The following is a 14057-nucleotide window of genomic DNA, read 5'->3' as shown; positions in this document are numbered from 1 at the left end:
CAGAGTACAAAAAAAAAACTAGACGAACCCAAATAAACTAAATGGATGAGATCATAGTTCTATTTATTGTACTTGGATTTTGATCAGAAAACGACAGTATTTCTGAGTGACACCTCCCTCTTCCCACCTAACCCCCTTTCAATCCGGGGAATTGTGTCAATGTGTGTCTTGCACTGTATTCAAAGGCAAATGGACCTTCCCCCATCTTTCAAAAGTTGGCATCAGTGCGCGAGGCATTTGTTGCATGACAATGCCGAAAAGAAGCAGGATATGATGGCTGTGAGACAATCTGCCACACGGGGAGTCTGATTGACACCAGCAGTAGGGGGTGAACGTGGCATGCCCCTGCTACACAGTGGAATCTACTGGTGCATTGTGTCACAGAAAAAAAGAGAAATAGGTGCAAGCTCTTGAGATGGTAAAAGCAGAGCTGCCACATTCCATTAATATAGCAGGAGAGAAGGGGAGTTCTCCTACAAATCACCACATGTTGAGGCAACCCCAAAGCATGCTAAGTGCGCATCACAGACAGCGTCATAGCCTTCAGTCAAGGAAGGCCATGGCTCCATTGAGACCACTGAAACAAAGATGCTTCCTCGCACCCATGTTTTTTTTTTTTTTACCTCGGAGGTCCATTTCACATTGCATAAATGCATTTATGGTGCCACCATGTTTTAACAAGCATATAAAACAATCTGGGGGTAGAGATGCGAGTGGGAGGAAGTTACTGGTAACAGCTGTGGCAAGTCCACACACTTCTTGGTGCTTCTAACCTGTCTTCTCGAACGTAAGCACATTTCTTACAGCAAAGGCATGTTTTAAAGTGTGATTCGACATCCGACCTTATTTACATGCTCTGCCACAACTGGAGCACCTCACGGGCCCTCCTCACACTTCAACAATGAGGCCCTGTCGCCATGCACTCTCAACTGGGCCAAATGCACAGTGATCCATCTCTCAGGGGCACAACAGTAAATTACATAAGTATCCTCTTTCCTTCTTAACTCTGTATGTCACAGACGTGGTGTTGAGTGCACCATATTATCGGACCACATCTCTGACCCACACACGACACCCAACGCTTCGCTTCCAGGTCATGTTACCTCAACAGTCTTTCACCTGCTGCACGTAAGACCTTACGTGCTTACGTGCAATCCCCGGACCAGGCAACACTGCAATGATGGCCCACTCGGGGCTGTCATCTACTATTATAAATGATCTTTTTTTTTTTTCACAAAGGTGAATTTGGGATGAACTTTCTCAAAAAAATAATGGGTAGTATATTAACAGGAGAGTGTTTTCCTACCATTGGCAACTCTGAAAATATCTGCACTGATCATTAACCCCGCAGCCCCTCCTCTCAACATTAGCTATACGTATATTAAATGTTTTATTGCACAGAAAGTAGTAGTATAAAACCCATATTTCACAGCACAGGGAACTGTGAAATACTGAAAATGTGCCATGGTTATCTGTGAAATATTGATTTCGTTGTTATAATCGCAGCCCCCAAACCGCCCTGCAGAGCTCTACCACTGTCAGGGTTACTAGGATTATGCAGCACAGAAAACCAATTTATGCAGAAAAAATGCAAACTACTGGACCATTCTCTGGTTGTATTCTCCTACATTTGAGCTCGAAAAAACATTGTCTGTGACATCTGCAAATCATTTGCTAAGTTATGTGGCAAATGTAGAAAATCCACAATTAAATAGTAAGGCTACATCCAAAGAATTGCATAAACCCATTGGCCCTCGCCACTGCCCGTTGTTTTATCTACAAATTATCCATGAAAGAAGTACAACTTGGGCAGTCTAGTTAGAATCATTGACAATTATTAGCAACACTTAGGAGAAAATGGCTTCCTTAGGCTAACTAGCCCAATGCAAACATGTAATTTAAGAAGTAGAAAACAGCTTCCTCAGGCTAACTAACCCAAAGTAAACCTGTAACCTATGAAGAAGATAACATAACATTAGGGTGACCAGGCGTCCAGGATTTTCCCGGACATTCCTGGTTTTTCACCAACTGTCCCAACAGATTTCGGAAATTTAGCTCATGTCCTGGTTTCAAAGAGAGTCACCTGAAAATAATCGGAAGTAAATTTTGCTGTTTTCCAAAGCAGAGATACTTAGCAGATGTTATAAGAAAGGAATTTAATTAACAGGCATTAGAGTGGCTTTACAAATTGTATTGCATTTATGTTTTTAGGGCCTCTTCTGTAATTCTATGCTGATGAGCACTATCATTCGGCGCTCTTGGTTGAGGTAAAATTGTAGTCTTTCTTCTATTTTTGTGAAATGTCCTGGTTTTTGGCTTTAAAATTCTGGTCACCCTACATAACATGCGCATTAAGGGGCCTGCCTTGCCACTTTGGCCTAACAGCTGCATGATGTGTGTCCATTGCCTGGGGTTGGAAACAACACCCTTACCGCCAGCTTCCTTGACCCCATCTTGGCTGGCTGAAAAGAGTCTTACCCGCTACCACCGAGTCCTCGAGGGACTGAAAAAGTACAACCACATCAGTCCCATCCTTATGACATCACTCTTACTCCATTACTGGTTTGCACATATTCAAGTATTATTTATTATTATACAAGGGTAGGGACCGGGAGATTGCTGGTTCAGTGCACGGTCTCCCAAATTAACCTGTTATATATATGTAGGTGCACTGTTCCAAAAAGACAAAAGAAAAAAACCTAATAGTTATATTGGAAAGCAAGGGCGAGTTTGTGATAAATGTCAGGAGAGCCCTCAAGCACCCAATAGGGTGACAGGTTTCATCATTGGGCTTACTCCTCGTCAGACCGGTGCTGCAATGTCTGTCGGGCCACCCAAAAATCAGGATGGCACTCAACCGTTGGCCAATTGCCAAAAGGAGGTCTGGAACGAAAACTGACTGAGAAGAAAAGTAAGAGAGGGAAGGAGAGTAGGAGAGAGAAACTAAAATTGGCTCTGCACCTAAACCATCATTTTAATGAGTCAGAGACAAGGTGCAGGCCAAGATTAAAAAATAAATGTGGGGAGTATTGGTGGGAATAATGTCCCACTACACTCTATAACGAGGGAAAGGTAGTATGCCTAATCCCGTCTAGTGGTCAACATGTTTTGCGTCTTATCTTGGTCACAAAGTGACCTGTGACGCTTCTTCAGGACCCAGAAAAAATAAACTACTTCTCCTATACAACAAGAATTGTCAAGTGCTGGAAAGTCACTTACAAATTGGAGACAAAGTATGTCAGAGTCAGTTGGTCAAAACTGCCGCCCTGCGTGGAATCGAAAAACAGATAACAATTAGTGCCAGCGTGTAGACAGGCATAGAACAAGATGCAATCACAGTGAAAAACACCCCCAATGTGTCGTAAGTGAAAATAAATAAAAGCTTACCATCCCATATTAGAGATTAGGCTTCCTAGGTCTGCGCTAGCATCAACCAAGGAGATAGTGCTAAGTAAAAACAATATGACATGTAATAGCACACCAAAGCAATCTATATATAGTAATAATAAGTCATATGGGAGGTCTCCAAAACACCACATGAACAAAGTCACTTAATTCAGAGGTTGAATAGATTAGCATATGTTGGTCAAGCTAGGCCCTCATCAGCTGATTATTGAAAAGAGTAAATAATTCTTAACAACATATAATCACAACCAAAATTGCAGGTATTGGAGCAACGGGGTAGAAAACAATCACTCTGTGGTTAGAGGAGAGTCCTCTCCTAACAGAAAAGCTGCAAAACTGCAAAGTGATGGTCAAGTACTAATATACAATAAGCCAGTCAACTACCAAAAACATGTAAGTTCCAGGTCAGAAGTCGAGGCTTTGGAACAATGTAGCCGTGTAAAGAAAATTCACAAAAATAAAGGTAAAAATAAAAATAAAAATAAATATAAACGGGGGCGGAAGACAAAAGCTCCTGCAGCCCCGCGCTTACTTTTCTCAATCCTTGGAATCGCGGGAAACCTACCCCGCGTCGCGCACCTGAAGACGTTATGGAGGTGCACTGAAGGGGTTTTAATGTGTTTAGTGTAGACGCTCGAAGCGCGTCTACTACCGGAAGCAACCAGCCGATTGTTCCGGATAATGGAAATAGAAAAAATGACCCTGTTTTCTGAGCCATCGGCCATCTTGGAATAGGCGGAAAACTAGGAGTCCATTCAATACAGAGGCTCTGCAACAGGGAAAGGTCCCTTGCACGGACTGGGCGGCCATCTTAGACTTAAGTGGGTTAACCCACAGCACAATGTTCTGGCCATTAAAAAGTATTTAAAGCTAATACAAACAGGTCAATTAAGTCGAGATTAACAAAAAATTAAAAGCAGAAAAATCCACTCAATATGCAATAATGCTCCTTATAAAGATGATGAAAAAATGAGAGATTGGACTGGGCACAATGACCCGTAATGTCATCATGGTAGTCATCTATTTAGAAGAGATTATGTCTAGAGAAAAGTCAAAAAAACAAAGCTCAATGTAAGTGCACCCACCAACAGTTATATGGTCACGCTTATCTTGTGGATTCCCAATCAACTATTGTTCAAAGGATAATTATGATGCTGGGTAGTGTGAGATGTGAGTACACCTATCGGATCATCATAATGGACCCCTCCCACATACTAAGATGTTACAAAATTCCAAGGGATATCATCATTTAGCCCTTCCTTATGGGTCTTAAGTCGAAAGACCCATCTTTGTTCAATTTTGAATAGGAAGTTCGGGTCGTTACTGTCGTGTCTTGGTACCTGTAATACAATCCACCACATATCATCAGGGCCATGTTTAGCTTCTAGAAAATGTGAGCTAAGCTTTGTAGTGATGCGGGAGCATCTAATATTGCTCCGGTGTTCATTAATACGTAGTTTTACCGGGCGAGTAGTCATCCCAACATATTTCAAGTCACACAGACAGGAGATCAAATAGATGCATTGACGCGTATTACAATTAGTGTGTTTATTCAAATACCATGTCCCGAAATGATCAAGGTCTATGCGTTTGGTGAGAGGACAAACATTACAAGAACCACATGAATAATGTCCTGTAACCGGAGGCAAGTTCCACAAAGTGGTTTGTTTCTGTGAATCACTGGATAGGCGAGGGCGGGTATGGATAATAAGATCTCGTATATTGGCAGATCTTTTAAAGGCAAACAAGGGTCTTGGAATCTGAGTTCCGCCGCTCTGTAGGATATTCCACTGTTTGTTAATAAGTTTTCTGATGGAGTTAGACAGTGGAGTAAACGTGGAAACACATGTCAGTCATATATAAGGAAGGTTGTCCCGCAAGGCTTTAGGATGATGGCTATCATACAAAAGCAGACTGTTGCGGTCAGTGCTTTTGTGGAAGGTGTTGGTGATGTTTTGCCGTTGTCTATCTTGATCACGAGGTCCAAAAAAGAGACTTGTGTCAAAGACGAGTGGGCAGTAAATCTCAAGAATGGGTCTAAGGTGTTGACCCAGGCAGTAAAATTGTCTATTTCTTCAAATGGACCATTCCAAATAATGAGGATATCATCGATATATGACTGACATGTGTTTCCACGTTTACTCCACTGTCTAACTCCATCAAAAAACGTATTAACAAACGGTGGAATATCCTACAGAGCGGCGGAACTCAGATTCCAAGACCCTTGTTTGCCTTTAAAAGATCTGCCAATATACGAGATCTTATTATCCATACCCACCCTCGCCTATCCAGTGATTCACAGAAACAAACCACTTTGTGGAACTTGCCTCCGGTTACAGGACATATTTCATGTGGTTCTTGTAATGTTTGTCCTCTCACCAAACGCATAGACAGCGTAGACCTTGATCATTTCGGGACATGGTATTTGAATAAACACACTAATTGTAATACGCGTCAATGCATCTATTTGATCTCCTGTCCGTGTGACTTGAAATATGTTGGGATGACTACTCGCCCGGTAAAACTACGTATTAATGAACACCGGAGCAAGCATCACTACAAAGCTTAGCTCACGTTTTCTAGAAGCTAAACATGGCCCTGATGATATGTGGTGGATTGTATTACAGGTACCAAGACACGACAGTAACGACCCGAACTTCCTATTCAAAATTGAACAAAGATGGGTCTTTCGACTTAAGACCCATAAGGAAGGGCTAAATGATGATATCCCTTGGAATTTTGTAACATCTTAGTATGTGGGAGGGGTCCATTATGATGACTCGATAGGTGTACTCACATCTCACACTACCCAGCATCATAATTATCCTTTGAACAATAGTTGATTGGGAATCCACAAGATAAGTGTGACCATATAACTGTTGGTGGGTGCACTTACATTGAGCTTTGTTTTTTTGACTTTTCTCTAGACATAATCTCTTCTAAATAGATGACTACCATGATGACATTACGGGTCATTGTGCCCAGTCCAATCTCTCATTTTTTCATCATCTTTATAAGGAGCATTATTGCATATTGAGTGGATTTTTCTGCTTTTAATTTTTTGTTAATCTCGACTTAATTGACCTTTTTGTATTAGCTTTAAATACTTTTTAATGGCCAGAACATTGTGCTGTGGGTTAACCCACTTAAGTCTATGATGGCCGCCCAGTCCGTGCAAGGGACCTTTCCCTGTTGCAGAGCCTCTGTATCGAATGGACTCCTAGTTTTCCGCCTATTCCAAGATGGCCGACGGCTCAGAAAACAGGGTCCTTTTTCTATTTCCATTATCCGGAACAATCGGCTGGTTGCTTCCGGTAGTAGACGCGCTTCGAGCGTCTACACTAAACACATTAAAACCCCTTCAGTGCACCTCCATAACATCTTCAGGTGCGCGACGCGGGGTAGGTTTCCCGCGATTCCAAGGATTGAGAAAAGTAAGCGCGGGGCTGCGGGAGCTTTTGTCTTCCGCCCCCGTTTATATTTATTTTTATTTTTGTGAATTTTCCTTACACGGCTACATTGTTCCAAAGCCTCGACTTCTGACCTGGAACTTACATGTTTTTGGTAGTTGACTGGCTTATTGTATATTAGTACTTGACCATCACTTTGCAGTTTTGCAGCTTTTCTGTTAGGAGAGGACTCTCCTCTAACCATAGAGTGATTGTCTTCTACCCGTTGCTCCAATACCTGCAATTTTGGTTGTGATTATATGTTGTTAAGAATTATTTACTCTTTTCAATAATCAGCTGATGAGGGCCTAGCTTGACCAACATATGCTAATCTATTCAACCTCTGAATTAAGTGACTTTGTTCATGTGGTGTTTTGGAGACCTCCCATATGACTTATTACTATATATAGATTGCTTTGGTGTGCTATTACATGTCATATTGTTTTTACTTAGCACTATCTCCTTGGTTGATGCTAGCGCAGACCTAGGAAGCCTAATCTCTAATATGGGATGGTAAGCTTTTATTTATTTTCACTTACGACACATTGGGGGTGTTTTTCACTGTGATTGCATCTTGTTCTATGCCTGTCTACACGCTGGCACTAATTGTTATGTGTTTTTCGATTCCACGCAGGGCGACCGTTTTGACCAACTGACTCTGACATACTTGGTCTCCAATTTGTAAGTGACTTTCCAGCACTTGACAATTCTTGTTGTATAGGAGAAGTAGTTTATTTTTTGTGGGTCCTGAAGAAGCGTCACGGGGTCACTTTGTGACCAAGATAAGACGCGAAACATGTTGACCACTAGACAGGATTCGGCATACTACCTTTCCCTCGTTTTAGAGTGTAGTGGGACATTATTCCCACCAATACTCCCCACATTTATTTTTTAATCTTGGCCTGCACCTTGTCTCTGACTCTTTAAAATGATGGTTTAGGTCCAGAGCCAATTTTAGTTTCTCTCTCCTACTCTCCTTCCCTCTCTTACTTTTCTTCTCAGTCAGTTTTCGTTCCAGACCTCCTTTTGGCAATTGGCCAACGGTTGAGTGCCATCCTGATTTTTGGGTGGCCCGCCAGACATTGCAGCACCGGTCTGACGAGGAGTAAGCCCAATGATGAAACCTGTCACCCTATTGGGTGCTTGAGGGCTCTCCTGACATTTATCACAAACTCGCCCTTGCTTTCCAATATAACTATTAGGTTTTTTTCTTTTGTCTTTTTCGAACAGTGCACCTACATATGTATAACATGCACATATTCAAGACCTGTTCCACAACCTGTCAAAGCAGGAACAGGCAGCACGAGGGCACTCGTGGCCGAAACACTAACTACCTCAGACAGCCAAAGGAAGACAGAAAACAAAAAAACAAAGAGCAGGAGAGATGCCTTCTTGCCGTGTGCACCAAGTTCCATAACAGCATCCTTGGCAATATCAAACGCAACACAAAAGGATGATGGACGGAGTGCTGAACAATGCAAACACTCACCCCCAGTCACAGATCTGGGTTTAATCCATGTGTCTTTTGCTCACCAAGCCACCCCAGTTTGGACCCAGCCATATGCAAATCAGTCTTGACCCTGTTCCTCATGGGAACAGTCCAGCCTGAACTGCCAAGCCAGGTCCTCCCTGGACCGGACCGGAAACAAGCATCCTGGGACCGGTTTCAGGGTATCACCCTTCATCAGCCAGGCTAGCTTGAATCCAGTGGCACAGTGAGCAAGGGACCCACGTCTGGGCATACCCTTCCCACATAGGGCAACTTTAGCAACACAAAAGGATGATGGACGGAGTGCTGAACAATACAAACACTTACCCCCAGTCACAGATCTGAGTTTAACCCTTCGCTCCTTTGCTCACCATGCCACCCCAGTTTGGACCCATCCATATGCACATCAGTCTTGACCCTGTTCCTCATGGGAACAGTCCAGCACGAACTGCCTAGCCAGGTCATCCCTGGACCGGAAACAAGCATCCTGGGACAAGTTTCAGGGTACCACCCTTCATCAGCCAGGCTAGCTTGAATCCAGTGGCACAGTGAGCAAGGGACCCACGTCTGGGCATACCCTTCCCACATAGGGCAACTTTAGCAACAAAAAAGGATGATGGACAGAGTGCTGAACAATGCAAACACTCACCCCCAGTCACAGATCTGGGTTTAATCCATCGTTCTTTGCTCACTATGTCACCCCAATTTGGACCCAGCCATATGCAAATCATTCTTGACCCTGTTCCTCATGGGAACAGTCCAGCCTGAACTGCCAAGCCAGGTCCTCCGTGGACCGGAAACAAGCATCCTGGGACCGGTTTCAGGGTATCACCCATCATCAGACAGGCTAGCTTGAATCCAGTGGCAGTTCGGGCTGGACTGTTCCCATGGGGAACAGGGTCAAGACTGATTTGCATATGGCTGGGTCCAAACTGGAATGGCATGGGCAGCAAAAAAACAGTGGATTTAGGCCCAGATCCCTGTACTGGAGGTGAATGTTTGACATTGTTCAGCATTCTGTCCATCACTTGTTCTTTTTGCATTTGTTGGTTAAGTGGGAAGGGTATGCCCATACGTGGGTCCCGTGCTTCCCATGCCACTGGATTCAAGCTAGCCTGGCTGATGAGGGGTGAAACCCCGAAACCGGTCCCAGGATGCTTGTTTCCAGTCCACGGAAAACCTGGCCTGGCAGTTCGGGCAGGACTGTTCCCATAGGGAACAGGGTCAAGACTGATTTGCATATGGCTGGGTCCAAACTGGAATGGCATGGGCAGCAAAAAAACGATGGATTTAGACCCAGATCCCTGTATTGGGGGTGAATGTTTGACATTGTTCAGCATTCCGTCCATCACTTGATCTTTTTGCAAACATCAAACTCAACTCACTCCCACCCACTGGGCGCTCAGGCCAGGTGCTGTACTGAGGGGGCCTCGCTCCCAATCCCTACATACTGTACACAATCGTGGCTGGACCTGCCCCTCTTAAAATAGTGTTCCAGTTCAAACACAAAAAAACTTCTGCAAATATGAGCAAAGAAGTCGAACAAGTCCAGAAATTGCATTGTTCTTAAACTACAACTTCCAGCTTTTTAGAGTCACAAGTCATCTTAAAGCAGCAGGTCACCAACGTCTTCCTCTTTAATGTCTCCCTCACACCACCCTCTTCCTCGGAATGGGACTCTTATAAGAGTGGCTAATGCCCAGGCTTCTGATTTGCTCTTAGATTTGAACGGCTTCCCCCAGGAGGTCTGCCTTACATGCCATTTACCTAGCCAAGCTCCCGGCACTGTGCTTAGTGTCTTGTTCTGTCCCCTTCCGATATGAACAACTCCCTGTGGCTCTAACCTAGGTGGTTGCCACTGTTTTTGATCATGGCCACCACGATCATCACCACGGGCACTGTTTCTAGCCTCAGTCCAGGACCATAGTGTAGGCCCCTGCGGCGCTGGGGGCTACCCTTCCAAGGACCCATCCCCCCCAAAGTCAAGTGACTATTTGTGATCTTTGGGAGACTCAGGGCCCCTTCCTCACATTCTGCACGGAGGAGGCCTCATTTTACCTTAGGCCGTTGTCTCATTCAAATGCATTGTGGGTGTTGCAGTCTTGGTTTGCTTCCATTAAACCAATTATATTACAAGGATGGGTTTAAAGCCAGGACTGTAAACCAGTGCGGGTGAGGACCTGGCCCCCGATCATAATGTTGGGGTCAATTCCAATCCCCACACCAACAAGGGCGCGCCATGGACAGGATTTCTGGACAGCGCTGAAGACTGCACCCCAAACATCGTCCATAAGCAAACGTAAGCAGGTCAAACCTGCTGGAATATACCGCAGGAAATGAGCAGTAAGGGCCATATGTACGAACACGTTTTCCCATAAACACAGAATGGGTAAAAACCTTTGCTACATCTGGCCCTAAGTTCTGATAACTGCGGAATTTAGCATGAAAAACGGAGGGCAAGCTTGTAATTTCTCAATTTCCAGCTGAAAACACAGAATATGCGGTATTATTGAACCCTGAAGCCGCAGTAAATACCTCACCCCACCCCCTTCATAACAAGGCCACTGAGTGAGGTTGGCAATTTATTGTTTCGTCACTCGCCAAATCAGTGACACCCCAAGTGTCACACAGGCGACACCAGTGCTGTAAGAGGACAGCCCTCGCTGTGTAAACCGGACTGTGGCGAAGCCGGACTCGACAGCCGCCGCCCGCGGGCCCTGGTAAGGCCGCCAAGACAGTTGGGTGCGTTACTCCTGCTGCAGAGACTCGGGCACAGCGGGGCTCAGATGAAGCCGTTGTGTTTAGGGCGAGGAATGTTCTGAATGAATGCACCTGAGAAATGTAGTAGAGAAAAGGCCTCGTGCTCCAGCGAACTCGGCAACTGCGCCTTGTTGCCGACGAGCATTAACGAGCGTAGTGCGGGCAGCAACGCATTGTGTGCTATGTGTGTGGCACTGCACTGGCCTCTGGTGCATAACAAATCAAGCCACCTGTGCTCGGTACCGACGCCACAACAGCTGTGCCGTAGAAGTAATTTTACACTTAAAAAACGGAATGCCTTGCTGCATTTTAGCTACAAATGTTAATGGTTTAAACTCCCCAAAAATGTTCTTTGTAGCTCTGTGCTCAACACTAAAAAGGGGGCCTTAGAAGTGAGATTCAGGAAGCAACTTCAGTTTCCACCAGGGGTAGCGGGCTCCCTCTAAACCACACACCTGTTAAAAACACTGCACTCCTGCAACTTCACACACCAAGGAGAACACCAGGCATCTCCGCAGGGCCATGTGGCACAGCCTGATGCGAAAAGGGCGAGAGAGAGACAAAGCGGGCGCCCCTTCTGTCAGTTCCTGCTGATAATGGCGGCATTTTTATTGGCCCACCGGTCTGCCGTGTGACAGTTCATCCGGGCGGGACAAGCTTGTACCGCTTGTCTGGCACTTTTCAAAAACACGCTTTTACACTAATATGTCTGAAGGTATTAAGGTGGAAAGAGAGACAAGCAAAAGGCGGTGCAACGGTCATAATTATGTCGCGCTTTTATAGCGCCTACTCCCATAGTCAAGAAGTTATAAGGCGTAGCAAACAACACGCTACTACCACGATTGTACGTGACTCACGGTTCGAACCCAAGACCCTCAGGTTGCAAACAGGCCTCGGCTGCGATGACTTAACCCGCTCAGCTATCCTACAGGTGACCGTGGGTGTGCGGCTGGGAGGGGGGGGGTGAGGGCAGCAGCACGCCATTCCCTTCGTCAAAATGCATAACACCCCCTCCTCCATGTGCGCTACAACTACAACGCTTAGGCACCTCGTGGCTGGTGCCATGCCGCCTCGTGTTACAATCTCTGCTCTGTCCACTTTTCTTCCTCTGTGCCCAGCTTCACCGCGGGGAGTTGTGTACATCGCAGCATAACCTCGATCCACCGAACACAGAAAACTACACAGCGCGGCCATGGGGTGAACCCTCTACTTTAGCCACAACAAACTTGCAATCCCGCACTCGCACAGGCGGAGACTCCTCTGAGACGCAGCGCAACACAGACACGTGGAGTTTTAACAGCCTCCGATATGAACTGTCTCGCGGAATCCAAATACAACCGGAGTCTTAGCTTCCACTGGTGCAGCAGGTGCAATAGCACCGGAGCCCAGAGGGTCTGCCGAGCCCTGATTATTACTGGATTTAAAAGTTTTAACAGTGGCCAGAGGGGCTTTTCCTTCCTCCCACTAGGGCCCATGACACACACTGGCCACGCCACTGAATACAACAATCTCCGAAAGCTGCCCTCCACCAGAAACACCATATTCTCTCCATTTCTACAAGAGCAACTTCCCGTCCTCATTTTGTATACGAATGAATAACACAACTCCCACACTTAACGTCTCCCTCTGCTTCGACATCGTTTTGTTGGTGTTTGTATACAACACTCTTTTAAGTGCCCGCATTCTATTTTTGCGCTATACAAATCGGCATAAACAAATACACTGCACCCAATGACGGAAAAAACATGAAACCTTTACATTGAAACAATACAGCCCCCACCCGCAACTATCCCTACACACACACACACACACTGCTGCTTACCCCAACCCCACATACACAAGCACCAGCTCACAGATGCCCACCTCGGATCCAGGGCGCTCCTGGCGGAGCCCAGGGCGGCGTGCAGGCGCTCAGAGAGGTCGCGGCTGCTCCTCTGCAGGCAGGAAGCGCGGATGATAGGAGTGTTTTTAGTAGCTGTTGCCCGAACAAGTTCCCACTGACACTCGGGAGGCAGCAAAAAAGTTGCTCAGGTCTCTAGCAACATCCTGGAAACCAGAACAAACCCCCAGCGGCAGCAGGAATTTGAGCCCGGGGAGGAATGTGAGCGGCGGTCCCCAGCCCCGGCGGGGGCAGCAGGGGGCTCTTGTTTGTGTTTGTTTGATTTACCTAAACACCCCCTTCGCCCCACACCCGGGACACGCGGTGCGTCCAGTTCACACGCTGCTGTCCAGAGGGGCAGCTGGCTCGGCGGCAGCAGGTAGCGGGCAGGGCACGCCGCTGGGAGCAGAGGTCGGCCGGGGCTCTCCCAAGACACTGCAGTCCCAGGAGGAGAGTTCAGAGCAAGAGGCAGCGTGGGGGTGGGGCCTGCACCCCGCCTCCCACACCACCTTGGGAAGCTCTGCCTACCACGCTGCCGCTCCTCGCACCACCCAGCCCAGCCTGCCAAAGGAAGTAATGCCACCTTTTAGAAACACAAAAGAGATTTTTTAACAGGAAGATCGAGGCGTGTATTTATCCATCCATATGCTTTGCAGGCAAGTATGTTTAGGAGAGACTAAACAAGTGGAGAAATATAAATCTTTGGACGTATAACGGATGAAATCACAGTGCAAAAATAGACGTAAACGGTACTTTGTGTATCTAATGTCCACAGGCTCTGTTTTGCCCTGGATGTTACTGACAGCGATTGCAAGAAAGGCGCAATTAGTGTTCGTAGACTAGGCGCAAATACCTATAAAGTTAGTGCAAAAACACCAAGGGCCCGATCATGATTGTCACACAAAAAACAGGTAATAATTGGTTACCCGCCCCCAATTCATGCAGAGGTCGCTAGCCAACACGGGCCGTAAGTGTCCACTTTTCACACCAGTGATTCCTTGATACAACAGAAGGGACCATAGGTGCTTGGCAGCCCTTTCATTACTACAGGTCATGCCAGTGTTGCACATATGGG

At 46.0% G+C, this 14057-nt stretch overlaps 1 protein-coding gene across 4 annotated transcripts in view; it reads right to left on the bottom strand.

Annotated features, from left to right (window-relative positions):
• The window catches only part of PRAG1 (PEAK1 related, kinase-activating pseudokinase 1), a 148495-nt gene that overhangs the window by 75652 nt on the left and 58786 nt on the right, over window positions 1-14057 (bottom strand). For 2 of the 4 annotated variants that reach the window (XM_069237317.1, XM_069237308.1), the window contains exon 1: window positions 12967-13514. The exons of 1 other annotated variant lie outside the window; for it this stretch is intronic. The gene's annotated coding sequence lies outside the window, so the exon portion shown is untranslated. Of the gene's footprint in view, window positions 1-12966; window positions 13515-14057 lie in introns of those variants that run through there. One more of the 4 variants, XM_069237327.1, reaches the window with a different exon arrangement.

Source organism: Pleurodeles waltl, chromosome 1_2, assembly GCF_031143425.1.
Source record: "Pleurodeles waltl isolate 20211129_DDA chromosome 1_2, aPleWal1.hap1.20221129, whole genome shotgun sequence".
NCBI classification, from domain to species: Eukaryota; Metazoa; Chordata; class Amphibia; order Caudata; family Salamandridae; genus Pleurodeles; species Pleurodeles waltl.
Note: the sequence above shows the minus strand (reverse complement) of the source record. Positions and strands in the feature narration are given on the sequence as shown.